This window comes from Corylus avellana, chromosome ca3 (genome assembly GCF_901000735.1).
Source record: "Corylus avellana chromosome ca3, CavTom2PMs-1.0".
NCBI classification, from domain to species: Eukaryota; Viridiplantae; Streptophyta; class Magnoliopsida; order Fagales; family Betulaceae; genus Corylus; species Corylus avellana.
In genome coordinates, this window is record NC_081543.1 from 13472876 (window position 1) to 13486287 (window position 13412).

Consider the following 13412-nt stretch of genomic DNA (forward strand, 5'->3'; position numbering starts at 1 on the left):
AACTTATATTCTCTCTAGGTGTCGCACCTGTGAGTTCATGTGACTATTTTGAAAAGAACTATAGTTGAGGGAGCTAAATATAATTTTACTCTAAAAATTTATTTGCAAATGTCTGTTTGAAGGTGGTTCAAATTTCTTCTAAAAACCTGCACAATCTATCTTTTAATCAGGGATTTCTTTTAATGATTCTAAAGAATAAAATTTGGTCTCCAGAGAATTTTTAAGTTATTAATAGATAAAGAAAAGAAAATTAAAAAGAAAAGAAAAACACTCACTGAAATTGGAATCAGATCCGTTTGACGACCCATTTGATCTCTGTGAGCCGAACCCAAATGGGTTTCTCTCCAAAGCTCGAAATCCTAAATTTTACTTTTAGAGAGAAGCCCACACAGAATTAAACAACCCCTTTGTCTCTTGCTTGACAATGGTTTGTCGAAGTCCATCTCAACAAGGTCCGGTTCCTTCCACCAGTGCTTTTGTTTCCTTGCTTTTTTTTTTTTGTCTTTCATTGTCACTTTCCTTTTACTTTTTTATTTTCTTAGCAACAACAAGGGAAGGCGGGTCAATGGGTCATTGTCACTTTACTTACAGAAATGGATAATGATCCTGAAACTCCCTCTGTTTTCTTGAACCGATTCCGTGTCCTCTTTAACAAGAGAGAATGATAATGGAATTGCACTAGCTTTTCAAACAGAACAAGAAATTCAGTTCTTGTATTTCATGCTTTAGTGGATTACTTACCAAAAATGTTTTAGTGGATCGATAATTATGAGAAAAAAAAAAAAAAAAAAAACTGATTTATTCAGGTAGTTTCTTAGGTAACGACTTGTAGAGAGGAAGTTTTTGATTTGTAATCTTGGGTTTGAGGGGAATAGATAGTTGCTTGACTTTTTTTTAAGAACAAGTAAACTTCATCTACTTTTAGAATTCTATTAATTTCTTGCTTTTGTTTTGATTTTTGTTTTTGCAGCCTGTTTCGTGCAGTTTATAGGCCTCACAGTTGTTTGTTCCTCTGGGAGGACTCCGAATTCTTTATCACTGCCACAGTAAGTACAGAAACCTAATTAACATTTTCTTTTTTCTTGGCTATGTGAGTGGCTTCAAATCGAATCATCGACGGGTTTGAATGTTTATATATACATGCATGTATTAGTATATGTGTGTGTGTGTGATGTGTGCACTCAGAGCTGGAGACATATAAGAAAAAAGAAAAATGGTTTATGCTTCAAAATTACCAGCAATCTACTTCTTAAGCCTCTAACTTTCTATGTGGTTTACACAACCATGTTTGTTCAAGATTGTGGAAAAACTGCTAACATTTGCACAGTTTGGAACTATTAGATGCATCTATGGGAGCATGAATGATCATTACTTCTGAAATGCTGACTAAAGATAGAGGTGCTTTGACGAGAATCTTAACCCCAATGTTTTGATATTTAGTGACATTGATATCTTATTGGATTTACTGTGTAAACTTGATATATATATATATATATATATTTTTCAAAACTAAGAAGGTATACCCCAGATTCAGTATCTGTAGAGCCATGTGCCAGTTAATTAGCTCAAGGCAGACCAAGTAGGGAATCAAAAGGCTAAGTAATCACTAATGATAGAACAAGTAGCTATTATATTCAGTACTTCTGGATCAAGATAGGAGCAAGCATAGTCTGACTCTCTTGTTGGAGCAAGATTAGTTGATAGTTTACTTATGCTGGAGCAAATATGTTATGATACTTTACTGGCTCATGGTGGAGTAGAGAAGGTCTGGTTGTTTACTTTGTTTTGGTGGTCACAGATGGTGTCCTCAAACTACATGAGAATATAGGAAGAAGTACCATCCATGCAGGCTAGAAAGAGTGCACTGTTTCACATACTATTTGACAGTGAAGTCTTTACCATAGACCAAACAGAAACCAACATATTGCCGTTTATCACAACTAATCGAGTGTTGTGAATTTGCCAATTAAATGGAATAAAAAAAAAATAGTTGTGAATTCAGAATCCCCCTACAGAAAGAGAGAGAAGAAAAAAAGAAAACTGGAGCAGAGAAAGGTCTGCATTAACAAGCGATGTAATTTCTATCACAAAACAGAGTGGTTTCTGTCAGTTGAATTGTGATAAGATGTACCCAGTGACATAAGATAGTAATGAACTGATCAAATATTAGCAGAAGACACTGGCATGAACTTCCTTATATTTAAGGAGATTGGAGCAGCACCACAGCCAAAAAAAAGAAATGATTATGAACTTATGTCATTATCCAAGTCAGTTATAGATTCAAGCCTCATAAATTGGAACCAATTTGGAGTCTTAGAAGAGAACTTGCCTGTTTAGAATTGGTGTTGGAGGCCATGATAATGTTCTGCCATTTTTTTTTTTTTGACATGTCCACACAAGAAGGGGGAGGAAGATCATTTAGGCTCTAGGGCATGGTATGACTAGCAACTTACATATCCATTCACTAGTTGTCTTGTTTTTATTTCATAATTCATGCTCTGATGTTGTTTGTGCATCAATGGTTTGGCTACTTTTTTTTTTCTTTCTTTCTTTCTTTCTTTTGGTAGATCATCTGTTCGGTGCTCTTTTATATTCATTTTCAAGTTAATCTTGGTCTTTCCTTCTCTTTGCATTTTTGCATCAATTGTTTTACTAGAAGCACTCTTGATCAAATTGATTGGCAAGAAGACATACCAGATTCTAGGAACCATCATTTTTGTTATGCAGCTCTTTTCCCCTTCTTCTTTCATGTGCAACAGTGTGACATTATGTGTTTCTTTTTACTAAGTCCTTTCTTTGAGTGTGATCCAACCACTAGGAACTTTTTGCTTATAAACAATTTTATGAAACATGCATGTAACAAATTTCTCTAGTCATATGAGAAAGTCGGAGTCGTCCTATGTAATTTCAAACTCCTTGTAACATATTTTCTATTCTTCTATTGTATTTGTAAAGTAATCGTGTATATGGTATGAACTGTGAATGATTGGAATGAATGTAAAGATGATGATGTAATGAATATAGGAACTGACAAACTGTCTTGATAAAACGGGTTGTTCGAGAAACCCACTCTCCAGATGAAATCAACTACAACTCACAAAGTCAACCCATACCTCTAATGAACTGGGCTGCATATATTTATACAACCCACACATTCAGCTACAAATTTCTAACTCCTAACACCTATTACACTAAAAGTCCCACATTACAATGACCCATTACACTTAAAGGCCCACTACAATTATATCCCTTACATTCCCTTTCAAAGGAACTGGAAATAGAAAAGAAAAAAATAAAATAAAAAAATAAAAAAATAAAAAAGCGAAACTATTGCATCAAAATCAACATAATGTGCTTAGAAAAAAAAAAAAAAAAATCAACATCCAATGAGGAAATGAGTAGTGTTTGCACAAGAAATCCCCACCACCACCATCCTCGATCACCTGCAGAATCCATATGTAATTTGCAAAGAGAGTTTGTCACTCTCTACCCACTCTTGGCACCATATGTCCCACTTGCTTATGCCCGATCCTCTCCCTAAAGGAAGAGCTCTCTTTGGACTCTTTTGGCTCCAATAACTATGCTTTATTCCCCTTTCTCTCCATCTACCAATTAATTATACCATTAAAATAAATGCAACCATCTTTTACTCTACTCTTGATAGTCCTAACTATATCTCTATCATCAATAAATTAATGGAGTAGGTTCCTCATCCATTCAATAAAGGAGATAGTCATCCCACATGAACAAAGCTTGGGGGAGTTCATTTAAAAAGAAATGGGGGAAAAATAAAATAAAATTTGTGATATATTGTTAGGTAACAAATATTTGTTCACTAAAGATGAATATTCAACTCTTGGTTGTATTATCCTATTAGTTTGGCAATTACTTGATGTCCTTGAGCTAAAATGGCTACTTTTTTGAGTTTTTTATTTTTTATTTTTTGTCTGTTTGTTGTTAAGAAATGATTTCCAGGATTTTTTTGGAGGTTTCAACTTGTGAAGTGTCAAATCTTATGTTTATTTGCTTAGTGATGAGTACTTGTCTGTTGATAACAACTACTTGCAACTCACAAAGTCTACTGTTTTCTGATTGTTGATGACAGAAGATGCATGGATCATCAGGTTACTATGTCTTTCTTATTGTTTGATTTCCTGTATTTATGCATTTTTATTTGAATATGAAGCCATTGCAAATAATGATAACAGTTTGTTCTCAATTGGACTCATCATTTTCTTTTCTATGAATTGTGAAGAATTAGCTATATGCTCTCTGTTGTTGCATTATAAGTATTATTATATATCTTTAAAATAGAAATCTGTGCTAAGAGATCTTCATAACTGTATTTTCCCTACCCAAGACATCCATGACAGCTGAACTTTGGTGGGATTGGCTTTGCAGGGTTGATAGGCAATGAAATTCTGCATTCCATATTATCAGGTGTTTTATTGATGAGATCACAACCAACATATATTACATTGTGTACATAATGAATTACAATTGAATTAAAACTTTGAAATATACTAAAAATTCTAACTCAGATAAGCTTTTTCCCAACTATTGTAGTCATATTGATTTGGCAACGTGTGATATAAAGCAAAAAGGTATGGATTGAAGGCTGTGAAGTACTTCAGGAAGAGAGACAATATCATACATAATACAGTAGAAAAAACCCTAATCACCCAAGAAAAAACAAAGGGTTTATTTAAAATACCGAAAGCTTATTACCAAAATCGAAGTACTAAACTAATTAAGCCAACAAGTCTGGCTTAAATAAAGGATTTTGAATCCAAAAATGACGCTCACCCAGCATAACTGGTGGCCATGACACGCACGCTGAAATGAGCTTTTCAGATTTGAGCCGTATGATACAAAGTACGACTAATTATGCCTATTGTCTTCTCATTATTGGACTTATCATCTCTGTCAAGATATTCCGATGGACACCATCAATTAAGTAGGTAACAAGTCAACATCAGCAACAGTTCCTATATAAAAATTGACAGCCTCAAATTTGTTGACAGATTAGCAGACTTGTGTGTGTGTGTGTGTGTTTGCAGACATTTAGCACACTCGTGAGTCGTGAGCAACATTGGTTGACCCTGAGAAGAGATTTTGTCGCAGAACACTTTTCCGTGCATAAAAGGCTGAAACAAGCTTTACAACAGCCATTGCCAGTTGTTTTCTTGGATTTAGCAAACTCATCCCATTCCCACGTGCATAGGTCTCTGCTTTCTCATTTCTTCTGTTGCTTTACGACCATCAACCTTTTGATTCTTAAAATAAATTAATATAAACTCTTTACTTGTTCAAACATTATATTAATAATACATAATAATTTATGTATGGGATTGGTTTATATTCCCTTGAAGAAAAGTGTCCTTCACTTTTCTGTTGAGGGCATGAACTTCTCAACCTCTTTTCTTTTTATTAATACTATTATTTTATAATTGTTGTTATTTTCCATAATATTCATAATTTATATTTATATTCTTGGAAATGAATCAGTATAGAATGATTTCTTTAGATTCAAAATTATGTTTTGAACTTTTGGGCCTTTTAAAAAAATGATCAATGGAGTTTCGGCCCAAACATTCTGGCCCAATTTAACCTAGTTTTAGCCCTCTCAATCAACGTATTGCAAAGCCCATTTTCCTTTCTTCCAGTTTGTGGCCATGAAGCAATTTTTGGGCTCCATCTTATCAGCCCTCCAGAAAACTTAAGTTGTTCCACAAGTTCATTAAAAAAAAAAAACCTTTAGTGTCCTAAACAGATTGTAGTTAACTTTTGATATAAAAGAAATTAACATTTTTATCGATATCATAATTTTTTTATTGGATGATTAAGAAAACATTATATAAAATTGTAAATCAAAACAAAGAATAGCAACAAAAAACAACAATTAATGGACCTAGGGGGCCGGGGGCCATGGCCCCAGGCTTTCCATGGCCATGGTTATATATATATAGTTAAAATATTAACATGCAGTAAGACATGTGAGCACGTGCTTGAAAGTTGTTGCTCTTCCTAGCAGGAAGTCGTCTCAGTTTCCTTTCTATCCAAAGTCTCACAATCAAGTGAATTAATGAGAGATTTAACCCATAATTTATTTATATAATTTTATTAGATAATCAAAAAGAGAAAAGAAGATGATTTAATAGTTGCACAATTATAATATATGGAAAGGTGTTTATCTTAGTTTCATTACAGAAGACAACAACTACAGTTATATATATATATATATATATATATATGGGAATGCCCATAATGTATTTATATAACTTTCTCTTTGTTTAGGCAAAATTAATTGTTTGTTTCTATGAGTAAGTAACTTTGTTAACTCATCAATACTTAAATAAGTGAATAGTAGATTTGTACTAACAAACTAGTTTGTTTGAGCATGGGCGACAAATGGCCTGACATTTGAGATTGATTATCATATGAAGAAGCAACTGATTTTCGTTACAAAGATAACAAATTAGGGTAATCTTTGGCAGAAAAGTTAATAAGTGTTACATATTATAATCAATTTGAGAAGGAGATTTTGATAAATTGAAAGGATGAGGTGTAATGAGAGCCTAGATCAGTAGTTTGATCGATCGAAGTAATGACATATGTTCAGTAATAATTTCAGAGAGCTTCAAAAGCTAGTTCGATAGCTATCTAAAATTAATGTTCGATCAATTAAACTTAGGGGTAGGCAAATTAACCGCTTACCGACTACGATCAAACCGAAATTAACCGTCAACCAACTTATGTGAGTCGAAAATCGATATGGAGTTTTTATACCGACATCGGTTCAGTTCGATTAATCCGTATAAATTTTTTGTTGTCAGATAACCGAACCGAACCAAATCGAAAATCCGCATAATTGAACCGAACCGCCAAATTTGACACGGATTAAGGCTTTGACGGATGACTTTGCAAAGTGATATTTTGTTGAAAGTATTTGGTAAGGTTTTCTGCATCTTATATTCTTATTTTTTGCATCTTATGTTCAATAAGTTATTTTACCAAAAAAAAAAAAAAAAAAAACAATTTGGGCCTCCAAAATAACAGATTTTTTGCCCATTTAAAAATAGCATTGGCCCAATTAAAAAATCTAATGGTTAATTGATCATTAACCGACCGAAATTAACCGATTACCGAAATTAACCAAAAATTTCGAAATAATTTGTTATCAAAATGAAATCGGTAAATTAACCGATTTAACCGACAATTTCGATTAACCGACCAAAAATGGCTCTACCAAACCGAACCCATATCCACCCTTAATCAAACTTGTAATAAGGTTACGTAGTCTCATATTTTGCTTTCCAGGGCTACGACCTTACTTCTAATTAAGTTGATGTATTTCTCAGTTTTCTTAATAAGAAACACTTAGTGATTTTTCTTTGGTTTTTCAGCAATACCTCAAATTTTCTTGAATTTATGGAAGAGTTGTGAGTTATTGTGCTTACAGATCAACTTTCCACTTTGCATCAGTTTGGTTGCTTGTGTAGTTATGAACTCTCTCTCTCTGTGAGGGTGCATGTGAGCAACAATGGTTGACCTTGGAGTTGATATATTGAGTGGGAGGATGCTTTGCGTATCACAAGAAATCCCCACCACCATTATCCTGGATCGCCAGCAGAATCCATATGTAATTTGCAAAGAGAGTTTGTCACTCTCTACCCACTCTTGGCACCACACGTCCCACTTGCTTATGCCCGATCCTCTCCATAAAGGAAGAGCTCTCTTTGGACCCTTTTGGCTCCAATAACTATATATGCTTTATTCCCCCTTTCTCTCCATCTATCAATTAATTAATTATACCATTAAAATAAATGCAACCATCTTTAATTTACTCTACTCTTGCTTGTCCTAATTATATCTCTATCACCAATAAATTATTAATGGAGTAGCTAGGTTCCTGATCATCATCCATTCAATAAAGGAGAAGCCATCCCACATGAACAAAGCTTGGGAGAGTTCATTTAAAAAGGCATGAGAGAAAAAGCCATGAAATGCTGCCTTCATGATTACATGCATGCATGCATCTCTCTCTCTCTCTCTGATCATGTCGTGTTGTCGAGTTTTCAGTTTGCTTTAGTCAGATCTCTAGGCATTGAGGAATTAATATGCTTTCATCAAAGGTTGTCATAAAACACTCAAAGAGGGTAAAAAATTTGATTAGTGGTCACATGTTGCACTGTAGCTTACATGACAAGAAAGACATTGTAGGAAAACATATGTAAAGTGCTTCCATTGAAAAGTTAGAAAAATGTTATCATCGATCTGTGCAATACATATCATGGAGTCTTTATTTATTAAGCTCCCTTAAGTTTGGCCATATACGTGTAATCCCATATATGGGTGGAGTTTCTATATATGTCAATGAACAAATTAGTACTACATAATTATTTGAATAAAAATTCCACGTAAGGAAGTTGAATAGAAGATGCATTTGATTTAGAGGGTTTACTTTAGAATTTTATGACTGCTAATTAAGAAGAGAAAATTAATAAGGGAAACTGTTGGAATATCAATTAAATGAATAAATTTACCATTTGTTTTTAGTTTAAGTTTTTTAGATGAGTAATGTTAGAAACCATACTTTTATTTCACTATATTGACATGGCTGAGCCAATCAGCCCGTGTTAAAATAAAAATAAAAATAATGACTAGTTAGCACTACCATACCATATTGTCAATACGGCGGGATAGTCGTGAGACAAGTATGTGGTTTCTAGCATTATTCTTTGAGGATAAGTGATAATTTAGCATGGTATTAGCGCAAAGATCTTAAGTTCAAACAATATCTCTATAATTCACCTCTCATTATTTCATCTAAATATTTTAGATGTTGGTCATCACTTTGACTGAGAATTTGAACCCACACAAAAGAAGTGTAATTTGAATATTAATTAAATGATTAAATGTAACATTTTTTTTTTCATTAGCTTAAACTTTTAGGATACGTGTTAATTTAACAAAAATGTTAGAGAGAAAAGTAGTGAGGAAAAAAAGGGGAAGGAAGTCCTAGAAAAAAGCTAGATTGCAATATAAACCTAGATGGTCTAGGAAATAGCTAGATGCATAGTCTACAAAAAACCTCTATAGCTTTATATTTTTAACCCAACCCTAAATAGTTTTCCTCTATAATTCCTAGGCCGTTTTAGAAGTCCAAATTAATTTGATTCAAAAGAGTAAATCTACACATCACTCTTGTAACACCTTAAAGTTGATATGGCGTGGTCTCCAGTAAAAATAAATAAAATAAAATAAAAACTCATTTTTCATGCACATATAATAGGGTGATACAATTGTGATACAAATGTGATGTATAGTATTACTAATTCAAAATGAATAGAAATAGTATTACACAGACATAATAAAGGGGGTCAAGGGGCCCCAATTTTGAATATAGATATATGAGTAATGATATATATACATCACCCTATGATTCCCTCAAAGCTTATGTGGTGTGGTCTCCCCAACTAAAAAATCAATTTTCATACACGTAATGGTTGGGGGGACACGCCACATAAGATTTGAGGTATGAGGGGATAAAGGGGATGATTTGTAGCATATATTATTCTAGTGTGTGTATTTAACCTCTATTAAAATTGGACTTAACTCTTCATTCATACTTTCACCCTTTTGATACAAAATTTTAGTTTTGTCCCTACAATATATTTATGTTTTTTCACCAATGTAGGAACTCAAAATAATGTTCAAACTTTCCTTCAACAATACTATAATTTCCTAGATGAATACATTCGAAGGCCCGTTTGAACATATATACATAAATTTCTTCTAAACTGAGTTGTTATATAATTTCCTCTAATCTAGTGTATAAATTTGTCATATATCCTATTAGTATATGAAAAACATATATATATATATATATATATATATATATATATATATATATATATATATATATATATATATATATATGCATTACTCTTTTTAATTAGAATGTGAGAAGAGCTTGATTTCTTCAAAATTTTCTCTAACCCACTTTAAAAGAAATTTTGAAGGAAATTATAGGTAGTAATGAAAATTTATCTTTAGATTGACAAGGGCTTATAAAAAACAAAATCAATGGTTGATCTTCACTATCATATCATCCAAGTTATATAAAATTATATAGCATTCTGTATTCTACTTGTTGATACAATATATCTGTAGCACCTCAGATTTTGAAAGTCTTATTTTAGAGATATTAATTTGATGCTATGATTATATTAATATTAATATTTATGATATTGTATGAATGGTAATGGGAGATTGGTAGGTAGAATAGTATAGGGTAGGTAGAATAGTAAATGGTAGGTAAAATAGTAAATGGTAGGTATAATAGTATTTGGTAGGTGAAATAGTAAATAAAGGGTAGAATTGTAAATGAAAGGCGGAATAGTATTTGTTTTTGTTTTTCCTATAAATAGAGCTCTTCCCCTTCATAATTTTCACCACTCATATCCTCTCTTCCACATATTCTTCCTTCTTCTGTTTTCTACTCGGTCTTTCTTCTTTCTTAAAGTGTTTACACGAAACAGAGAGAGAAATGGCGAGACAAAGCGTTGCAAGAAAGAAAGAACACGAGAGAGAACGGACTTGAGAAATTAGTTTGAAAGATATACTAGTGGTGTTAGTTAGATTGGAGCAACTAGATCATTCAGACCACTTTTTAGCTTCAGTCTAGATGTAAGTAAATTCACTACCCCTTCTAAAATTACTTCATGTCATGCTATTTATTTATTCTTGAGTCAAACTGTAAATGATTATTTTATTTACTTGTCATGGAGATATGTTGCATGCATGAAGGATTTCTAAAAGAATTATTTAGAATGTTTCTATTCCTTTAAATTCTTTCTAAGTACAACAAGTTAATATTTGGAAAAGTTTCCATTTTTTAGAAAAGAAAGTTAAGAAATGATGATGATTATAAGAAAGAAGAATAATGATAAACCCTCCTACATGTTGCCCTAAGATGCATCAAAAGAAGTACAAAGAAAAGTACAAGAAATGAGTTAAATGTTTATGAAATGAGGGCACATGTATGGAGGAGAGTATTTTTGGCCCCAAGATAGGTAAAGATGAGAGGAGTTCGGTACCGATACTCGGATGGAGGCGAAACCACTGAAGGAGGCTATGCCAGAAGGTGGTATTCCATCAACATGACCGTTGAGTGCACCAAGAAAAGAGTTAATTGACGGTTGGGCATGGCTGAGGCCACAGTTCAGTGCCATGGTCACAAGGACCCGCAATCCTCGTACACAGGGGTAATAGTGTACATGAGCCCTAATATGAGAAAATGATAATATAACTTCAACGATGATATACTATGATGATTTTCAATGATGATATACTATGATGATTTACAACGATGATATACTATGATGATTTACAATGATGATTTATAGCGATGCATTATGATGATGATTTATAAAGATGATTTATGACGATGATCTAATAATAGATGTAATAGTACGTATATGCTACGGAAGATGCAACCATACATACATGTATTATTATGGCTGGATGTATATTTATTTGTGAAAACAATTTTCAGAACTGAGAACAATGAGCAAAACTATTTATAGTTGTGGATTTTACTTGCTGGGCCCCCTTTGGGCTCATTCAGTTTTATTTCTTGTTTTCATGTAGAAAGAACGCTGGAATAGAAGGCCGGAATGGGGGCGGGAATAATTATTAACTTTCAAAGTCTTTTCATATCAATTATTGTAATAATATGATATTCTGCAACTAAAGTTTAATGTTTTCTAATTTCGCTTGTAATAAAATCTCTCGAATAATGTTTTATACATTTATCGTATCCTTTAAAATCAAGTACTCTGATAGACCTTATAGATCTTTGCAAGAACTTTTGTTGTAAAAGAAGAAAAGTGGCAAACTTAGCCTTAACGGGTTGGGGATGTTACAATATCTCCCAAAACCCAAACCTAAAGACCCACTCAGAATAAAAAGCCCACAGCTCGCCATAATACGAAGGCGCTAGGCCCAACACTTAAGAAACCCTGACACGATTGCTGGATCGTTTCAGGTCCGCACTCAAGCATACAGTTACACTCCCTATCAAAATGGTTGCATGCCCCTATGATCAAGGAGCATGATCATTCTCCAAGCAACTCGATCTGGGAGTAACAACCCAAATCGAAAAGCAACCAACCGAATTCATCCTAAAAGGAGTCTAAGTACACTATGATAATTCATACAATCTACCAGATTATCTTAAGAGATGATCTTCGGTTGAAACTGCTCCCATGCATCAAGGGATGACGAGTAAAAATCCCACCAGGATTCTTCCACTCAATGATAACCTCTATAAAAAAAGGAGCCCCTTACGATACAGATACATACTTATTCTTACTCTAATCATTCTCAAATATTATTATTTCTTATTATCTATGTTACTCAAATTCTCATTGCATGGAATTTTGATCGTAGCCTTTCCTCCCCACCCCGCTCCAGCTTTGTGAATTATCGCGATCCTTTCGCTTTCTTAGCAGGCTTTGAATCAAGTTGCTACATGGGTTGATAACTGTCTCAACAGTTGGCCCTATTTGCTTTAGCATTTGGGAGTGAAGCTATGATCCCGGTCGAAATCCGTATGCCCAGTCATAGGCAAGCCAATTTTAACGAAGAAGAAAACGATACGGCTTTGCGAGAAAGCTTGGACTTACTTGATGAAAGAAGAACTTAGGCCGCCATGCATATAACAGCCTACCATCAGACCACAGCAAAATATTACAATCAAAAGGTAAGGCATCGCAGTTTCAACAATGGAGATCTGGTCCTGCGGAAAGTAGTGCCCCCAATGAAAGATCCATCTGACAGCAAACTCGGTCCGTCCTGGGAAGGGCAGTATAAGGTAAAGGTCAACCGGCAATTTGGAACATACCACCTCGAAACACTGGACGAAAAACAGCTGATCCACCCCTGTAATGCTAAACACCTCCGACATTACTATCAATAAATTCAGCAAAAGGAGGCGTTGGCCTATGTCCTTCAGGTATGAGTTGTATACTATCTATTTTACTATATCCTCTTTTAGCTAACATGAACAAGCAAAAGAAGCAAAGGAAATCATATCAGGAGCGTCAAAAGCAGGAAACAAGAACGAACCAAAGGTGATTAACTTCGCTTAATCTCATTTCTTTACTTACCCATTATAAATTTTATACACCACCAATACTCACTTAAGCATCGGAGAGTCCCCGGTAACCCGGGGATGCTTCCCCCAAGAATAACTGCAGGTGGATCACTCAACGGTGCCACATCTCTCTCCATCTTCAAGAAAAAGAAGATGTACAGATACATCAAAAGGGAAACTTCACTGTGAAACTATGGAGCAGTGATGGGCCATTATCCCGCTCGGGTTGGTAGAGGTATAATCCGTACAT

General features: G+C 34.0%; 1 long non-coding RNA gene across 1 annotated transcript; it reads left to right on the forward strand.

Annotated features, from left to right (window-relative positions):
• Nucleotides 1-299: 299 nt before the first annotated feature.
• LOC132175819 (uncharacterized) lies at nucleotides 300-4219 on the forward strand. Its single transcript, XR_009439461.1, has 3 exons — nucleotides 300-452; nucleotides 971-1046; nucleotides 4106-4219. It is a non-coding gene; the product is annotated as an uncharacterized LOC132175819 (long non-coding RNA).
• The last annotated feature ends 9193 nt before the right edge of the window (nucleotides 4220-13412 follow it).